The sequence below is a fragment of the Bidens hawaiensis genome, unplaced genomic scaffold (assembly GCF_021521415.1).
Source record: "Bidens hawaiensis isolate Kalapana, Puna unplaced genomic scaffold, B.hawaiensis_p1.1 tig00008951_1, whole genome shotgun sequence".
Classification (NCBI taxonomy): domain Eukaryota; kingdom Viridiplantae; phylum Streptophyta; class Magnoliopsida; order Asterales; family Asteraceae; genus Bidens; species Bidens hawaiensis.
Genome location: NW_027491653.1, coordinates 730,529 through 751,871, shown reverse-complemented (window position 1 = coordinate 751,871; position 21,343 = coordinate 730,529). Strand labels below are relative to the sequence as shown.

Sequence of the window (21,343 nt, the reverse complement as noted above, 5' to 3'; positions counted from 1 at the left end):
TCTGTACATCATCATGTACACAATTGAGTATACCATGTGAGCCACAAGACATTTTTAGTTAATTTTTATTTGTATCTAATTTATCTATTACATATCCTGCATTCTTTAAATTTCGAGCCCTAAAAATTTTTGGGCCTTTTGCGGTTGCACAGGCTGCACGGCCCTTGGGCCACGTGATTAACAAATAGAAACAACGACTCAAACTACCAACTACTCCATAAGCCATGTTCTTCTAAACTAACGTGCACATATCAAAGTGACACCAACTTGAATACATAAATGAAACAAGGCTAGTAAATAAAATTTAATTCCATAAAACCTTAACAAAATCAAATATAATCTTAAGAATCATGGCAGTTGCATTGAATAGAGCTAGGAATTAAAAACTAACTTCTTACAAGCAAAACATGAAAAAACTTCTTACAAGCAAAACAAACAGTTGCTAATTATAACAATAGAGTTCAAAGGTTAATCTTTTTCAGCATCTTCTCAATGTCATCCTTGGACAGATTTCCACTCCCAGCAATTACTATACTTCTTTTATTACCCGTGGATACCAACTCCCCTGAGACATCGAGAATACCATTGGCATCTATGCTGAAGCAAAGTTTAATTTTCTCTTCACCTGCAGAGGCTGGTGGAACGCCATAAAGAGTGAATTTATCTAGAAAAATGTTGTCTTTCACTTCATGACACTCACCTTGATAAACTGATATCGTAACTATTTCTTGGTTGTCGTCCACTGTAACACGAGATTCCTCTTTGATGGTGGGTATTGGCGTGTTCCTTGGGATTATGACCGACATTGATCCATTAGAATTTTTAACACCAAGAGACAAAGGGGTGACATCTAAAAGTATCATGTCCTTCACAGCTTTATTGCCATTACCACTTAAGTTTGCAGCCAACACCGCTGCTCCATAAGCAACTGCTTCATCTGCATTAATGCTCTTGCAAAGTGGCTTCCAATCAAAAAACTCACTAAGCATTTGTTGTACCTTAGGAATTCTAGTAGACCCACCCACAAGAACTGTGTCATCCACATTATTTTTGTGCATATTCCCATCTCTTAAACAATTTTCTACATGTCCAACGCACTTTTCAAAAAAATTAGCATTCAAAGCCTCAAATTTAGCCCGGGTGACCTTCATTGAAAAATCAATGCCGTCATACAAGCAATCAATTTCAATCGAAGTTTCAGCTGTTGAAGACAGGTTCCTCTTTGCTTTCTCACACGCAACTTTCAATCTCCCCATTGCTCTTGCATTTTTACTAATATCCTTCCTTTGTCTTCTCTTAAACTCTTGTACACAATGATCAACCATGACCTTGTCAAAATCCTCTCCACCCAAATGAGTGTCACCGCCCACGGCTTTAACAGTTATGATTCCATCCCTGCTGACAGTGAGAAGTGACACGTCAAATGTCCCTCCACCTAAATCAAAAACAAAAATGTTTTTCTGTTGTGGGTGGTTTGGGTCTGAAATCTTGTCTAGACCGTACGCAATTGCAGCTGCTGTGGGCTCACTAATCAAGCGCATGACATTAAGACCAGCCAGGGTGCCAGCATCCTTTGTCGCCTGTCGTTGTCTGTCACTGAAATATGCAGGGACCGTAATCACTGCATCTCTCACAGCTGTACCAAGGTATGCCTCGGCAGCCTCTTTCAACTTTTTTAGAATCATGGAAGATATCTTCAGCTGACAATTTCTTGTTTGTATCCATGTGTTCGAGTACAATCATTGGCTTATCATTAGATCCTTCGATTACCTTAAAAGGCCATGATTCAATGTCTTTTTGCATCCTGATATCACTGAATCTGCCCCCCCCCCCCCCATTAAGCGCTTAACATCTGAAATTTACCATAAAAGAAAGCACCTAATTAATTATCTAACATATTTATACGCTCAATAAAATATAAATCTAGGATTATCTTGTGTGACAAGTAACCAAGTTCATGAATACAACTCACCGTAAACTGTGTTAGTGGGGTTCCTGGTGATTTGGTGTCTAGCGCCCTCACCTACTAAAAGATGTGTGTCGTTGTCAAGAGCCACGCATGATGGGGTGATTTTGTTACCCTGTTCATTGGGAAGGATCTCAACACGGTTGTGTTGATCGAACCAGGCAGCGACACAAGAATATGTTGTTCCAAGATCAATACCTATTGGAGTTGTTTTCACACTACTTGACATTGTGGAATACGTGCCTAGCTATACATACACAAAGATTCTCAATGAATCAATTATACACCGTAAAATCCCACTCACAAGGTTTAAATGGAAACGCGCCTTACCTATGGCTCCAAGAGTATAAAGAACAACCACTAGGTAAATAAAAACACATACAAACAGAAATAGAACATAACACTTATCAACACATTCACAATTGTAAGAAGTGGGAGTAGCAAAAGATAAACAGACAGGGAAGCAAACAAAAACTAAATAATTTTCATACTGATTTTGGCGCTACATGCCTAACTCACCCAACCTAGGACCTTGAGTCTTAACCATCCCTCCCATGCCATCGGACCAGAAAAATAAAAAAAATGAAAAACCGGATAGATTTAAAAACCCATACAACAATCTTCTGCTTTTGTCGGTTTTGATCTACCAAGCAAAACGTTTAGGGAAGCTAAAATAAACTTAAAACCCAAACAATAATCAACTAAAATGCTCGATGTTAACTTACGGTATAATTCGAACGCCGATAGAAACTAATCTCAACTGGTACAACCGACGGCAGCCAGAAAACTTCGATATCAAACTGCGTTGACTGGTAAATGCAACTGAGCCGGCACGACGACTTATATTAGGGAGAGGAACGGCCATACTGTGATTATTATTATTATTATTATTATTATATCCCTACTCGTAGCATTTGAGTTTATTATTATTATTATTATTATTATCGTAGCATTTATTATTATTATTATTATTATTATTATTATTATTATTATTATTATTATTATTCCTACTGGTAACATTTGAGTTTATTATTAAGATTATTTTTATTATTATTATCTCTACTTGTGGCATTTTAAGTTTATTATTATTATCCCTACTTGTGACATTTTAAGTTATTATTATTATTATTATTATTATTATTATTATTATCACCACCCGTGGCATTTTAAGTTCATTATTATTTTTATTATCCCTACTTGTAACATTTTAAGTTTATTATCATTATTACCCCTACTTGTGGCATTATGATTTTATTATTATTATTATTATTATTATTATTATTATTATTATTATTATCCCTACTTGTAGTATTTTGTGTTTATTTTGGCATAAGAATTTGATTTAAACTTTGCAAGGTACCGTGCCAAAAGTAATCGAAACAAACTTGTGTTGAGTTACCACCTCAAAGCCTAAGAAAGGCAACGCTTGAGTCTGGTTTACCAACTAAATAATATTATTTTTTATATGTTAATTTAATTAGTTTATCCACATAAGATGTCAAGTAAACAATTCCTATAAATAAATTATCCACCTAATAAACAATTTAATTTTAAACATTAACTCCTAAGTTGGAGAATGTTTCAAAATAAATGTTTATAATCATCATTTATTAAGTAATAAAGACAATTAATTGTCTTCATTGTTTTTTTTTAAGTTTTGAGCTTTTGTTATTTTTTTTTTGTTAATGGAAATTATTTATGAACGTTTGTACTAGATTTATGGATGTTTGGATTGAAATTGTGGTTTAAATCAAGAAGTTTGGATTTTATTGTTGCTTTAATAATGTTTTAATCAAAATTACAATTAACTGTTATATCTCATTGTTATATTTATATTTGAAAATTTTTTTATGTTGTATACTTATATGTTTTATAATTTCAATAAAAATAATATTTATAGCACACAACTTATGTTACAACATCTACATATTTATGCTTCATAGTTTACAGCATATGATTTCAGTGGATAATGAAGTTTAATTAATATTTATTTATTTATTTATTTATTTTTTGTAAAAGTTAGAAAGATGCAATTGTAAAGTTAGCGCATACTTTGTTGGTGATGAAACAATTTAGAAATGTAGCAACGCGAAGTATAACTCATAAGTTGTCACCGCTGTTATCGATTAATGAGTTACAGATTTATAGCCTTTTGTTTATTTTTCCTGGATAATGATAGTCTATATTGTGTACACACAACTTCATATTCTATGACATCTACCTCATGTTCTGTTTTGATATATAGTTAGATCATATTATGGATATTTTTTTTAACATTGTACTCTATATTCAACATGTGTAGCATACAGATTATATATCAACCTAATTAACTTATTATACCTTCTATTATAATAAAACTCATAATTAACCTTTGCCTATTTTACCCTAAATAATGGAATGTTCATAAAATACAAATATACTTGATGGATCGATAGTCTCCGGATGAAAAGTCAACACGCATGAGACAAAGTCAAAAGACCAAAGACTTTTGGAGCGAAATAGATAAGAAACTGCGATAATAACTCTAAAATATTTGTAACTTGCGATTTAATGAGGAGAAATAAATATTTAAGTAGCCTTTTAATAACAAAGAAACAAGGTTGTTTGACAAAATTATGTTGAACCATTAAGATACCTAACTAATTAAGAGTAGTCTCATTGGTTTGCATGTTTCTAAGGCTTACCTATTAAGAGACTTCATTAACCATTAAAAGGTTGTTTGGTAGTTTTTTAATGATTTCATAGGTAAAGTATGTTTTGTTCATCAAAACGACACATGTTAATGGTTAATGAAGCAGGGGCAGACATGTTCATAGGCAGACATACATTGCCCGGGGAGGGGGGGGGGGGGGGGGTTCAAGGCAACACCCTCGAGTTTTAAAATTATAATGTAGTGTTATATATATATATAGGGGATGGATCTTGCGAGAAGTGATATTACAGCGAGAAGTGAATGTGTAAATCCATTAATCCCTAATTTTTTATTCTCTTGCTTATGATGTTACCTACATGTATGTAGGTTGGTTGTATTTATATCTTAATACACATTCAAACCTACCTATACACATACAAATGTACCGAGCCACATTGAAACCTACATACCTACACACATACAAACATGCATACACATATACAAACATACATACCTACACACGTACACAACGCACCTACACATAAGAAATGGAGTGAAATTAGGGATTAATGGAGTTACATTTTCACTTATCGCACTTCTCGCTGTAAAAAACTTCTGAAATGATCCAATACCTATATATATATATATAGGGTGGGGTTAAAATAAGAAGTGGAGTTTGTGTAAGAAGTGTAAGAAGTAATCTGGTGCGTTAGATATGTTGATCTGATGGTGGATATTGTTAGTGTGTTTTTTGTTCGGTGTGTTTTATTTTTTTAAGGGTAAAAACCACTTCTTACACTTCTTATGATAGTTTTACCTCTTATTTTAACCTTGCTATATATATATATATATATATATATATATATATATATATTGAACATCAAAGAAGTTTCCATAACATAACAAATAAACTCCAGCAGGAAGGTGGAGATGACACAACATAATACAAGGAAAATATAAAAGTGGACTAGAGCCTCACTTACCAGCACACCTAAAAGACATCAAAATAAAAGAACTACAGCCCTTAGAGAACCTTAAGCTAAATACAAGATAAAGGTGAACTAATCCAATCCTGTCAAACAATCTATTTATACAAAATAAAGGTGCAAATCCACCCAGTTCGTTGCGGAGGAAATTATGTAGCGTTATATAGAAAAACTAAAGTAAAGCCTATAAAAATATAAGGTGAACCCATAACAAAACTAAACAAGTAGTGTAGTGGTTAAGGCATAGGATGTTAACTATAAGGTCCTTGGCTTGATTCCATTTGTGACTGTTTTCTAAAAACCTTTTTTAATGTTTAAATGGGGTTCCATTCTCGCCCAAAACCAAATGATGTTTTTCAGTTATTAAAATATTTTTTACCAATAAATTTCGTTCACTTTTCTAGTTGAATCTTTTTATTTAGGAAAAATAGATTTTATTAATCTCACTTTTTCGAGGTTGGACGATAATATTCCCACATCATAAAATTGTTGTCACTGGTTCCACTTTTCACAATATTTGTTTTCATTTGAAAAACATAACATCATTAAGTTTTTCTGAATTTCAAGCTATTTTTTTAGGATTTTTGATTGGAATGGAGATATGAGTTGATTAATGTAATACTTACCTCGAAACAATGCTTCAAACGGCAATCATAACGGGGATACGAGTGTTTAAACTTCCATACTAGAAGCTTGAACATGATGAAACCCTGTTTGCGTCTCTTTAGTTTGTTGGCAGAGTCACCTTGAGTCCCTTAAACGTAAAATGAAACGATTAAGTCCATGTTTGTCACACCCCGATTTAGGGCCTAGGCGTTTGACCACAAGTTGGTACCTGTTTTGTAAATACATCAGAGTTGCGGGTTATTTTAGCGGAAGACTTTGGTTGAATAGAATATTAATTTATTTGAAAACTTCTCGGATAATAAATACCCGGTGTTTGATTTATAACGTTTGTTGAAATATCGTTTGTAATATTTTAATAATTAGAAACTGAGCCATCATTACCTTGTGAACATCTAACTCCATGAATGTCTTGCTACATGTAGTAATCTGTATTCCCTGAAATGTGGGGAAAATACGTCAGCTATATGCTGGTGAACACGTATGACTCTATAAAACATTTGAATGACAATATAATACAAATATAGTTTTCTCTACAAGCTCAGCAGAAGCATTTCTACTTCTGGTCTATGTACCACTGCCCTACACACAATTGTTCCCGAGCCATGTAGCCCTTACTGGGAGACTAGTTATGACCATTAGCCCGCGGCCACGTAGCCTTAGAATGATTAGGCTAAACGATTATGTTTGGATCCAGACACATGTGTATTCGATCTTAGTTGACTTTATTTTCTACTTTGTATTATAAAGTTTTAGAGATTTCTCGAACTCATATAGACATTTGATTGACTCGTTAAGACAAACACCCGTTCGTCTCATTGAGTATAAATATGTTTTGACTGATTAAAAAGGTTAACGTATTCACGTTATAAAAGGTTTGAACGTATTCACCTGTGATTGTCTGTTCTGAATGATATGGTGATTTCGTTTGAAACCTTGACTGTGAATGAATGATTGATTGACTGACTGATTGATTGATTGACCTATAATAAAATAGGTATATAAATATCCGGATCGTCTCTTGATCCGGCTATAGACCTTTAGTCTGGTTTAAATAGCTTTAAACCTTGATTGATTATTTGTTTGAATAAAATATTTAGACCCGTAGTCTTTCTGTTTATTTACCAAATCATATGATGAGTTTCTTCTTCATGAAGAAACATCTAAATTCTGTTTCTTCTTCAAGAAGAAACATTCATTGACTGTTATGCATGTAAAATCTTATGTTTCTTACACATGAAGAAACAATGTTTTAACTATATTCTTTGTATACGAATGATATGTTTCTTAATCGTGAAGAAATTATATTTCCTTATGAATGTAAAACTGATGTTTCTTAGTTGTAAAGAAACACTATTATAATCCTTTGTATGTTTAAAGCTTATGTAAACGTAATTATGATCAAGGTTTGGGCTATACCCCTGACTATGGTCTAAGCCATATAATAATAATACCATAATGACTTAGGTCAGAACCCTTACCTTACACGAGTATTCGAAGTTAGATACGTAAGTTTGTACGAGCAGCATTTCTACTCTATGTCGCGTACTGGTGCTTAGATTGTCAGAACTTCGGGGCTTAGCACGAACTTCGAGGTTGGCACGCAAAACGAGGCAACATATGGTGTCCGTCATGACGTGCACATACTTCGAGATAGAATGTTGGGTTATTTTCGGGTGGCACGCGCTTCAAGGTATCGTCGGTGTATGTCACGGATTACGAGGTGACGATTGTCGGGTCGGGGCATGGAAACCGAGGTAGCGAGAGAGTATATTTCTAGAGAGAGAAAGTTTTGGTGTGAGAATGTAGGAGCCGTGAGCCCTCCCTTTATAGGCTGATTTTGGGTCCCATCGCGGTACGCGATGGGTCCTCTTCCTTGGCTGTCGCGTACCGCGAAGCCACCAATTCTGCACGGGCGCCACGTGTTGACACGTGGCCTGCCACACGTCCTTCCTTGCTGCCACGTGTCACCAGAAGGTGACACGTGTCCCTGAGTCATCACGGACCATCGCGCTACGCGATGACCTGTCCTTAGACTCATCGCGTATCGCGATGGGTCCTTGGATACAAATTTTTATTTTCGGTCCCTTGTCTTTGATAGCTTGTCACTTCTAGGCTAACTCCCAAGTGCAAAGTGCGCCAAAACAGCGCCATATTGCGCCCATCGCCCGAGCCGGAGCCCGTCTCTTCCTTATAAAGAGCTTCCATTTCTTTACCACTTTCCATGTGGGATGGGTTTTAATTTACTTATTTTTACCCATGTGGAATGCTTCCACTTTCTTACATCTTTAAATTTGAGATGGAATTTCTTTATCCCATATCCTTAACATAATGTGACTTTATTTATGGGATATTTTATTTCCTTATCAAATGATCTTGTTTTCTTTAAATTTTCCCAACACTTATTTTAGGGAATAATTTTGATCCTTTAACTTAACTAAGTTGTCAAATTTGGACCAAATATTTGAGGATGTTACAATGTTCTGGCGGGTCGGTTTGCTTCCCTCCGTCATCACGTCCGTCTATCAGCATGGAGGGACATTTGATATGTCACTTCTCACTATCAGCAGGGATGGAACCATAATTGTAAAAGCTGTGGGCGGTGACACTCATTTGGGTGGAGAGGATTTTGACAAGGCCATGGTTAATCATTGTGTGCAAGAGTTTAAGAGAAGACAAATGAAGGATATTAGTAAAAATGCAAGAGCAATGGGGAGATTGAAGGTTGCGTGTGAGAAAGCAAACAGGGATTTGTCTTAAACAACTGAAACTTCGATTGATATTGATTGCTTGTATGATGGCATCAATTTTTCAATGAAGGTCACCCGGGCTAAATTTGAGGCTTTGAATGCTAGTATTTTTTGAGAAGTGTGTTGGACATGCAGAAAATTGTTTAAGAGATGGGAATATGCCCAAAAATAATGTTGATGAAACTTTCTTGTGGGCGGGTCGTCTAGTATTCCTAAAGTACAACAAATGCTGGGTGAGTTTTTTGACTGCAAACCACTTGGAAGAGCATTAATGCTAATGAAGCAGTTGCTTATGGCGCAGCGGTGTTGGCTGCAAACTTAAGTGGTAATGGCAATAAAGCTGTGAAAGATTTGATACATTTTGATATCACTCCTTTGTCCCTTGGTATGATAGTAGAAGGAAAGTATATGAGTGTACTAATTCCAAGGAACACACCAATACCGACCATGAAGGAGTATATGTTTACGACAACTGTTGACAATCAAGTGACTATCTCAATCACAGTGTTTTAAGGTGAATGTCATGAAACGAAAGACAACATCTTTCTTGGTGAATTCAAGCATCATGGTGTTCCACCAACCCCTGCAGGTAAAAAAGCAATGAAGGTTTGCTTTAGCATAGATGCGAATGGTATTTTTGATGTGTCAGCTGAGTTTGTATCCACGGGTAATAAAAGAAGTTTAGTAATTACTAGGAGTGGTAATGTGTCCAAGGTTGACATTGAGAAGATGCTGAAAAAGATTCACCTTTGAACTCTATTGTTATAATTAGCATGAGAGGCTTATAACAAGAGCATTGTTAATGTTTGCTTTAAAGAAGCTTGTTATCAACTCCAAATCGCGTTACTCTATAACTGCCACGATTCTTAATAGTATATTAGAACTTGTTATGGTTTTATGGAAATCAATGTTATTTACCACCCTTGTTTTCTTTATGTACTCAAGTTGGTTTTTAATTACAACTAAATCTACCTCCCCTGCTTTTCTTTTCTTTTCTTTCCTCTTTTTAATTAATTACAGATTCATAATAAAACTTAACGCTTACTGCAATTAAGGTTATGAGAGAGGATTCCATGTTGAATATGGTGTGTTCCTTGGAGGCCTATAGCCATGACTTACAGACAAACAAGCATGGTTCTCACCCATAAATAAGGTTACTGGAATTGATCCTGACCTCGTTAGTTCGCTAAAGAGTAGTTATAAGTCAGTTAAGGACTCTGCTAGTAAAGTTAGGAGGTGCTAAATGTAATATATGTAATTAGTAGGCTAGATATGTAATTTGTAAATAGATCAACCTGTGTGCCGCACACTCGCACCCCTTAGTAAACGCGGCAGTAGACTAGGCACATCTGGCTATTTCCCACATCACCCGTGATGCTTCAATCTCTAGACCCCGTGGCACCATCATCTCGGTCACCCGAGAGACTCTATCTACGTTCTTTGAAATCTTGCTTTTCTTTAATTCACATACTAAAAGCTCCTGTTTTTGTTCTTCTTGTCTGTTTGGCAAATATACTAAGTTACCATTTTCTTATTAAAATTCAATACATATTTACCATTTTTTTTATTTGTGGATGTCTCATGCTATAAGTTCAAGTGGTCATCGATACTATTTTTATTTTATGTTTAGATGACATAACCAATTTTCTTTGGACATCACAAGGTTTATTTTACACTCAATTCTATCATCTTGTTAAAACACAATTCAATCAACCTATCAAAACTCTTCAATGTGATAACAGGACAAAATATAACAATCAATTATTTCAAACCTTCTATTCCAATGACCAGCTTAATAAATGCTATAATCTTCAAACTCGTCAAATAATAATTTCACAATATGTTATTTTTCATGAGACTATCTTCCCCTACTCCACCATTCACAAACCCGAAATTTATTACCTTACAAATGACGCTCACCCCTCCCTATGGCCTATGGTATGGTACAATTCATCTAACCCAACCGGCCCAACGTCCTCCAACAGACCCACAACCTCTCAACCTACTTCCCCTTCTGTTTCGGTCCAGCCCTGTCAGAGTTTAACATGTGACACTCGATGTTCATTGATGTTAACAGCTAAGTGCCTTAGCCAAATTTGATTACTGAATAAATTGATGTTAATTTCAAATGAATATCGTCGCATTGGTGTTTATTGCATCATGTTTTCAGATTTAGTCTATAATAATTACATTTTGTTTCTCACTATTAATCTGAGGCTAACACGAGGTTTGTTTCTGAAGTTTACGATACGTAATCTGTTAAATTTGTGTGAAATTACTATCTATTTTGATTGTTATAATTAAATACCAAAAGAATATAGAATTCCTTGTAAATAAGGTAAACAGAAAAATCATTTGACTGGAAAACACGATTATGATAAGTCATTTAGCTAATTAATTTTGGATTAAGAGGGTAAAGAGAAAAGTAATACTCAAAATAACACCTTTGAACCAGTTAATTCCAGCATAGAGAGTTGGCAGATAAATGATGAATTACTCATTGTTGCCATTTGCACCCTGTTTGTACAGATTCACCAAACAATTCGAACTCAAAATTCATGATAAAAGAAAACCGTTAAAACACAATTTAAAACAACTCAAACTGTATCCAGTTTATGAAGGCTCAATAAACATTCATCCTATTTGAAGCAAAATCAAAATGGGTTAGATGCTCATATGCTGATAACCTAGAAAACAAAGTAAAATAAACAATATAACTCAAAAGAACCAAAACTGAACCTAATTCATAAAAGCTCATACAGAATTGAACAACAGAAGTTGATGTGTAATGTGATGTTAATTGAGTAGACTAAGGTAGAAAACTGAATAACAGCGTACATCAGGATTTCGATAACGTACTTTCCTCCAGACTTACCATACAGTCCGTGAGAATCAGCACGGAGAATCCGAGATTGATTTTTCACAGCCGGCGCAGCCGATGAATTTGTTGACGGTTGGTCATCAGGAGATAATATAGAGATTAGAATACTAACTTGATCAATTCATACATGATTCAAGCAAAGTACAAACATGAATAATAAATAGAAACAAAGACTCAAACTACAAACTACTCCGTAACCCATGTTCTTTTCTAAACTAATGCTGAGTTGCTGACACAAGGATGGTAAATATAATTTTGATACCATAAAACCTTAGCAAGTTCTAATATATTTTCAAAATTCATAGCCGCAGGACTAAAATAGAACTAGGAGTTGATTATAACAAACTTCCTAAAAGCAAAACATTAATGCTGCCCTTGTTTTAACAAGTTCTAATATATTTTAATCCATGTTATATATAATAATAGAGTTCACTGGTCTATCTTTATCAGCATCTTATCCATGTCATCCTTGGACACATTTCCACTCCCAGCAATTACTATACTTTTTTTATTACCCGTGGATACCAACTCCCCTGAGACATCGAGAATACCATTGGCATCTATGCTGAAGCAAAGTTTAATTTTCTCTTCACCTGCAGAGGCTGGTGGAACGCCATAAAGAGTGAATTTATCTAGAAAAATGTTGTCTTTCACTTCATGACACTCACCTTGATAAACTGATATCGTAACTATTTCTTGGTTGTCGTCCACTGTAACACGAGATTCCTCTTTGATGGTGGGTATTGGCGTGTTCCTTGGGATTATGACCGACATTGATCCATTAGAATTTTTAACACCAAGAGACAAAGGGGTGACATCTAAAAGTATCATGTCCTTCACAGCTTTATTGCCATTACCACTTAAGTTTGCAGCCAACACCGCTGCTCCATAAGCAACTGCTTCATCTGCATTAACGCTCCTGCAAAGTGGCTTCCAATCAAAAAACTCACTAAGCATTTGTTGTACCTTCGGAATTCTAGTAGACCCACCCACAAGAACTATATCATCCACATTATTTTTGTGCATATTCCCATCTCTTAAAACAAGTTTCAACATGCTCAATGCACTTACTAAAAAAACCAGCATTCAGACCCTCAAACTTTGCCCGGGTGACCTTCATCGAAAAATCAGTTCCATCATACAAGCAATCAATGTCAATCGAAGTTTCAGCTGTTTAAGACAAATCCCTCTTTGCTTTCTCACACGTAACTTTCAATCTCCCCATTGCTCTTGCATTGTTACTAATATCCTTCCTTTGTCTTCTCTTAAACTCTTGTACACAACGATCAACCATGGCCTTGTCAAAATCCTCTCCACCCAAATGAGTGTCACCACCTACGGCTTTAACAGTTATGGTTCCATCCCTGTTGATAGTGAGAAGTGACACGTCAAATGTCCCTCCACCTAAATCAAATACAAAAACATTTTTCTGTTGTGGGTGGTTTGGGTCTGAAATCTTGTCTAGACCGTACGCAATTGCAGCTGCTGTGGGCTCGCTAATCAAGCGCATGACATTTAGACCAGCCAGTGTACCAGCATCCTTTGTCGCCTGTCGTTGTTTGTCACTGAAATATGCAGGGACAGTAATCACTGCATCTCTCACAGCTGTACCAAGGTATGCCTCGGCAGCCTCTTTCAACTTCTTCAGAATCATTGAAGATATTTCTTCAGCTGAAAACTTCTTGTTTGTATCCATGTGTTCGAGTACAATCATTGGCTTATCGTTAGATCCTTCGGTTACCTTAAAAGGCCATGTCTCAATGTCTTTTTTCAGCCTGATATCACTGAATCTGCCCCCCATTAAGCGCTTAACATCTGAAATTTACCATAAACAAAAGCACATAAACTTTATTAATTAATTGGCATACTATATACTCAATAAAGGAGAAATCCACGATTTTCTTGTATGACAGATATCAAAGTTGTTGACTAATAAAACTCACCGAAAACCGTGTTAGTGGGGTTCCTGGTAATTTGGTTTTTGGCACCCTCACCTACTAAAAGGTGTGTGTTGTTGTCAAGAGCCACACATGATGGGGTGACCTTGTTTCCCTGTTCATTAGTAAAGATCTCAACACGATTGTGTTGATCGAACCAGGCAGCGACACACGAGTATGTTGTTCCAAGATCAATACCTATGGGAGTTGTTTTCACAGTTCTTGACATGGTGGAATACATGCGTGGCTATACATACACAAAGATTCTCAATCAATCAATTATCCATCGTAAAATACCACTCACAGAGTAGGGTCCAGAGAGTGTTTATATGAAAACACACATTACCCCTATTCAAAGGGATAGAAAGGCGGCTATTAGCAAGACCCCCCCCCCCCGGCTCCAAGGGTAACAAACATAAGGTAAATAAAAACACATACAAACTGATATAAAACACAAAACTTAACAACACATATGTATAAACAAAAAACGTACAAACGAAAAACTAAAGAATTTTCATACTCTAAAACCCCCCACCTAGGTCTGACATGCTCCTCTACGCCTTGAAGCATGCCTAATGCCTAATGTATATACGATCTCGTATAAATCCTTAATGTACATACACAAAGGTTTTAGTATTAACCTTTTTTTTAAACGGATAGTCTATTTTTTTAGTAGTGTATAAAATTACCCCCCAATAACTGACACATGATGATAACCGTCCATACTGATTTTGACGCTTACTCAAGAACACCATCAAGGAGACCATGAGAAAACTCCCTTGAGTCGGATTTCGAACCCGAGACGTCAGGGTTCCCAAAGTCTTAAGTATCAACCCCATGTACCATGTTATTGGACCATAAATGAAAATAAAATACAACCCCCTGGAGTAGAGACCCAAAGTCTTTACACCGTGTAATTGGACCAGAAATGAAAATAATAAAATAAAATAAAGCCCAGATAGGCTTTTGTCAGTTAATATGATCTACCAAGCAAAACGTGTAGAAAACTAAAGTCGATTTAAGACCCAAACAATAATCAAGTAAAATGGTCGATATTAGCTTACTGTATAAGTCGAACGCCGATGAAACTAATCCCAACCTGTACGAACGACGGCAGTTGCCGGAAAACTTGGATGTCAAACTGCTGTGATGTGACTGACTGGTGTATGAGTCGAAATCGGAGGTATCAAGCAAAGCTTGAGCGGTACGACGGTTTATATTACTGTTTAATTTAATTAATTAATTAATTATATATATATATATATATATATATATTAAGTTAATACGAGTATAATTTTATTCCAATTTTGTTCTATAAGTTAAAATACAAATAATAACAAAAATAAAAAAGTAAGAAAAAATATAATTTATTTATTTTATATTTGAATGGTTAAGATTAATTTAATACATAAAAATTAATGAGAATGACAGTGAGGTAATAACCCATATTTGTTCACTTTCTCTCTTCATATGCAAGTAAATGTCAATTCCCCCATCATTTTAAAACGTTCATAACTTTTTCATACGACATTTTTATTTAAAAATTTTCACATTAATAACAAGCGTTTTTTTATCTTTAATATGAGTATCATATTGTTATATAAAAAAATAATGAGTTTTTTTAATTGTGTTTTTTTGTTATTCATTGTCTTTTTTAATTGAGTTTTCAAATGCATTGTATTACAGATTTTGATTATTAATTGTGTTTTTCAATTGGTATTCATATTAAAGACAAAAATTAAACACAAGGATTTCATCATTGTGTCTTTTTGTTCGTCGATATGTTTTAGTCATTGTGTAATACGTTCATTATCTTTTATTCGGATTGACATATGGCATTCACTTAATTTAAGAAAAATAGTATCAGGTACATTATATAATACGTTCAAGTCATTGTGTAATATGTTATTTCCACTGTGTGTTACATTTCTAGTCATTGTGTCTTACGTTTTAGCATTTTAGGTCATTGTGTTTTACGTTTCAAGTTATTGTGTAACATGAATTCATCATTGTGTTTTATGTATTAGATAATTTTTGTTATTTTATCATTATTTTTACATATTATTATTACACAACGATGTTATTAGTATTTAAAAAAAACATAATAATGAGTTGAAAGACACAATGACGAAAAAAACACAATGACGAAAAAAAACACTATGATAAGCGAAAAGACACAATGACTTGCATGCACTGTGAGAAAATATTTACTATTACTTTTATACTCTTTTTCTTTTGATCCTCACTTGACACATGTCAATTTATTTGTGGCTTCTCACACTTCTCTTTTTTGTTTGAAGTTTTTTTTATCAAAAATGAGATGGGTGAAAAACTATTTATCAAAATAGGTGATTTGAAAAGTGTGTATCACAATAAGAAAATAACTGTTTGCGTCCATGTGGTTTCAAGGCGGATGCACAATGAGTCCTCAAAAGAAAATTTGAACTGGTTGAGTCCCTGTGGTTTCAAAAATGAACCATTTGAGTCCCTGTCAGATCTAAAATTACTTGTTTACCCTTTTTAATGATCCATATGAGTCCTTGTGGTTAAGTAATTCCTCAGTTTTAGTCCCTCTTTAAAAATTACCTCCAAATTACATAGTTAACCTCCAAACTATAATCAATCAAGCAATAATCAACTAACCAAACCATAATCAACCAAAAATAAATGAATCAAACTATTTTTTAACAAAAATATAAAAAAAAACCTTAAAAAAACGAACTAAACTAAATTTTTTTTAACAAAAATAGACAACCAAACCTTTTTTAACAGAAATACGAACCGAACTATTTTTTAACAGAAATACGAACCAAACTAAATTTGAATAAAAATAAACGAACCAGGATAATTTTTTAACAAAAATAAACGATCGAAGTACCTTTTTAGCGAAAATAAACGAACAATTTTTTACTAATGATTCGGTTAAAAAAATGATTCTGTTTGTTTAGTTTGCTTAAAAAGTTAGTTTGGTTCGTTTATTTGTATTAAAAAGTAATTCGGTTCGTTAATTTTTTTTGAAAAGGTGGTTCGTTTGTTTATTTTTGTTAAAAAAATTGGTCAAGTTTATTTATTTTTGTTAAAAGGTGAAAAGGACTTTAAGTGACAAATTATAAATGTTCAAGGACTCAGAGTGACAATATATATATATATAGAAGTGAAATGTCGAATTACCCTTGAAGCTAACATAGTTAAGTAACAGCAGGGACTTAAATAGTTCATTTTTGAAACCACAGGGATTCAACCAGTTCATATTTTATTTTGGGGGACTCATTGTGCCTCCTCCCTAAAACCACATGGACACAAATAGTAATTTTCTCAAATAAATATTTTAAAAAAACTTGTTTCTCTCTTTCCAAATCTTATTGGACAAAATACAATCTTTTAAAAACAAGATAAAAAAGGTACAGATGTATATACATACAAAATTTGTATGAAGAAATTGATAAAATGGAACGCCATAGACCATTTCTTTATATTTTTTTTAATTAATTTAAACATGATTCTATCATTTTCATTTCACTTTTACGTAATTATTAATTATTATTAGAGGATATATTTGAAACATTTAAATTGATTTGGAACTATCTAATCCCCATACGTTACTTGCGATTGGTAATTTGTTATTCAATTCACTAGTCGTACACTGGATATACAATACTCTGTCAAACGACCAGCTAGTCCGGGTTATCAAGAATGACACCACCGAATGGACTAAAATCGAACTCATTTTTAAAACAAAAAAGGTTCATGAGACCTAGCAGTAGATCTCCAATCTCCTACTCAGTTCATGCACATCCATGGATGCCTATTGCCAGAAACTTAAAGACCTAGCAGACCAACCAGGAGATGTCGACCACCTGGTAAGCTTATACAGACTTGTCCTTCAATTACTTTGTGGCTTCGAGAGAATATATCGATGTTAAAACATCATTAATCAAAGTGTCCCCTCGTGGGACACAATCCAACCCATGATCCAACTCGAGCAACAACGACAAACAATAGGACAACAATCATCATCGACTGTCCTAACTGCCCCTAGTGATCGACCAAGCCAGAGTAGCAACAACGGAGCCACCTAACAGTCTACCAAGGGAACCCCCTGTCAGCGTAGATCCTAGTATTAACAAGGACGTGGGCAAAAATCACAAAGTGGAGTTGGACGTGGCTTTAAGGAACACACTGCAATTTTTGCAACAAGCTATTTCAGTGTTGTCCGACATTAAACATAAGTCGATCTTCAACCAAATTCGGGGGTTCTCTTTATTTCGAGTATCAAAACAATGTTTTATGCATTTTCCCTTTGAACAAATTGGGATGAGACTTGAGTGGTTGAGTGGTTTTGCATTTTAGAGACTTTTTGATAGATGAAGAAGTAGTGTAATCAAACATAACAATCCAATCTCTCTTTAAACTAAGTTGGTTAAAATGGTCAATTACCAGTTTCTAACTGCTAATAACAACTATATAGCCGTTAGAAAAGGGTCAGAATGTTTAAAAACATGTTAACGTAGTGAGCGGATAACCAATTTTTGATTTATTCAAAATAATCGGTTTGGGTTAACCGATTAGTAATTGGTTGGAGCTCAAAAATTTATAACCGCCTCCTAACCATTCTAACAATTGGATGGTAACGGGTTTCTCCAATATCGACTATTAACAAGTTTCGATTTGATTAACTGATTAGGATTTACACCTGTAATCATAAATATTCGGTTTTATAGTGTAGGAAATTAGTAACTACATCATCATCATCATCGTACTCAGTAAATCCCACCAATAGCAAAGCTATGGTAGGGTCTGAGGAGGGTAAGATGTAGACAACGGACAACCTTACCTAATAGGCTTATATTTAGCGTATATAACTTGCCATGTAATTAGCATTATTGTTAAGATCTTTATCAAAAGTTAGGAGATTGTATTTTGGATATTTATACCAAGTTAATGAGATTGGATCAATTGAGCACAAAATTACGATCTCCATCATGGTATCACGCCACCATCGTTCCTAACCCTAGCCATCACCAAATTTTTTTCACCTTCTTCCTCGTCTCATCTCTTCATCCTTGCTTCTGATCCTTTATCACTCTCACAATAACTATGGAATCCAACTTTCAACATCATGCATGGCCTTCTCAAAGCAATCAGTGGACGACCCAATCTCAAAACAACTTTCCACAATATTCCCAAACCCCACAATATCCAAACAATTGGCCCAGCCTACCTTATCAATACCCCACCACCTCTCCGCCCAGTAATGATAACAACAGCAACCCCGGACCCGGTCTTCTCGGTCCTCGTCCCAATCAAGCTTATGCAGCGGCATATGCACCCGCCAACATTGAACAAGCTCTTTATAACATGTCACTGAACCCGTCTGATCAATGGCACATGGATACCGGTGCAACGTCACACATGACCAACAACCCAGGTAATTTTGAGTCTGTTCTTAATACCGGCATTTTACATAATATTATTGTTGGAAATGGCACAACTATCCCGGTAACCGGACAAGGCAACCAATACCTACCACCACCTTACCCACCACTTAAATTAAACAATGTCCTTTATGCCCCAAAACTAATTAAAAATCTTATTTATGTTCGTCGCTTAACTGTTGACAATTGGGTTTCAATCGAATTCGATCCTTTTGGTTTTCTTGTGAAGGATTTTGAGACCCGGATCCCTATCCTTCGATGCAACAGCAACGGTGATCTCTATCCCTTGCTTCCACCAGATTCCACACACCACACCTCTCCTTCCACTTTTGCTGCAATTTCTCATCAACTTTGGCATCAACGACTCGGTCATCCCGGGCCAACGATATTACAATCTTTAAAACATTCAAATGTTATTTCTTTTAATAAATTGAATAAGAAAATTTGCCAATCTTGTATTTTGGGAAAAAGTGTTAAATTGCCATTTATGCCATCTAATACTTTTATCACTTCACCCTTTGATATAATACATAGTGACTTGTGGACATCACCAATTGTTAGCACTAGTGGCCATCGATATTATGTACTTTTCTTAGATGACCAAACAGACTTCCTTTGGACATTCCCACTTGCCAAAAAGTCTAATGTTTTTTCTATTTTTAACACTTTCTCTAAACAAATTGAAACACAATTCGAGAGAAAAATAAAAATGTTTCAATGTGATAACAGGACCGAAATGTCTATCAATTCCTCGTTTAAACAGTTTTGTGACCAAAATGGTATGATTCTTCGTCTTTTATGCCCACATACATCTTCTTAAAATGGAAAAGCGGAACGAAAAATCCGCTCAATTAATAATATTATTCGAACCCTTCTAGCTCATGCTTCTTTACCACCCACCTTTTGGCACTATGCCTTAGACATGGCCACATATCTACGTAATATTCTTCCTAGCAAACTTCACAAATTTAAAACCCCCACCGAACTCCTCTATCATAGATACCCCGCCTATGATCACCTTCGGGTCTTCGCTCTCTCTGTTACCCTCTCCACCCGTCCACTCTTACACACAAACTTGCCTATCGATCTAATCCATGTGTTTTTATAGGCTACCCGACTAACCATCGCGGGTACAAGTGCCTTGATCTTAAAACCCATCAAATCATTATTTCTCGCCATGTTGTCTTTGACGAGACGATATTCCCATTTTCCCACCAAGTTTCAACTACACCCTCCGCCTCCTCTTCTTCATATGAATTCCTATCCACACCTCCACATCCACACCTTTGGAATTATATTGACCCAAATCCTCTCTCCAACCAAACAAAAATAATCACCTCACCTCTCTCACTGTTCATACGCCACAACCCCACCCACAATCTAAACCTCCTCCTCAAGCTACTTTGGACCACTCCTTCCAAAACCCACCTTCCGGCTCCACCTCACCCACTTCTCTGACCCAACTCACTCACACACCACAACCTAATATAGCCCACTCTACACAATTCCAAACCACTCCAGATTCTCCATCAAACAATTTTGATTCCCAACCTACACTTCATTCTACTCACCAACAAACACAACAATCTCAAATACCCAACCCAGTAACCAATCTAGCTCCCCCTAACCGTACCATGCGAACACGTGGTATGGACGGCATAATAAAACCAAAGAAATTGTTTAATCTTACCGCAGCCACCATTACACCCATTCCCAAAACCCCCGCTTTTGCCTTGTCCATACCGGAATGGCACAGCGCCATGACCAATGAGTATAATGCCCCTATTAAAAATGATACTTGGGAACTCGTGCCACGACACCTGCAAATGAATGTGATTCGGAGTTTGTGGTTATTTAAACATAAGTTTCGTTCGGATGGTAGCCTTGAACGCTACAAAGCTCGTTTAATTTGTGATGGGCGTTCTCAACAGGTTGGTATAGATTGCGGGGAAACATTTAGTCCGGTCGTTAAACCGGCTACAATTCGAACAGTTTTATCTATTGCTTTATCATGATCATGGCATGTACATCAGCTCGACGTTACTAATGCTTTTTTACATGGGACTCTAAATGAAACCGTGTACATGTACCAACCAATGGGTTTTCGAAACAAAGAATATCCAAATCATGTG

The 21,343-nt window shown here is 35.4% G+C and overlaps 2 pseudogenes across 2 annotated transcripts; both read right to left on the bottom strand.

Annotated features, from left to right (window-relative positions):
* Positions 1 to 456: 456 nt before the first annotated feature.
* LOC143530603 (heat shock cognate 70 kDa protein-like) lies at positions 457 to 2,290 on the bottom strand (annotated as a pseudogene). The gene is made up of 2 exons (XR_013134897.1): positions 1,973 to 2,290; positions 457 to 1,852 (listed from the first exon to the last, which is right to left on the bottom strand). The product of XR_013134897.1 is annotated as a heat shock cognate 70 kDa protein-like (transcript).
* Positions 2,291 to 12,095: 9,805 nt separating this feature from the next.
* On the bottom strand, positions 12,096 to 14,080 carry LOC143530602 (heat shock cognate 70 kDa protein-like; annotated as a pseudogene). The gene is made up of 2 exons (XR_013134896.1): positions 13,783 to 14,080; positions 12,096 to 13,654 (listed from the first exon to the last, which is right to left on the bottom strand). The product of XR_013134896.1 is annotated as a heat shock cognate 70 kDa protein-like (transcript).
* Positions 14,081 to 21,343: the final 7,263 nt, after the last annotated feature.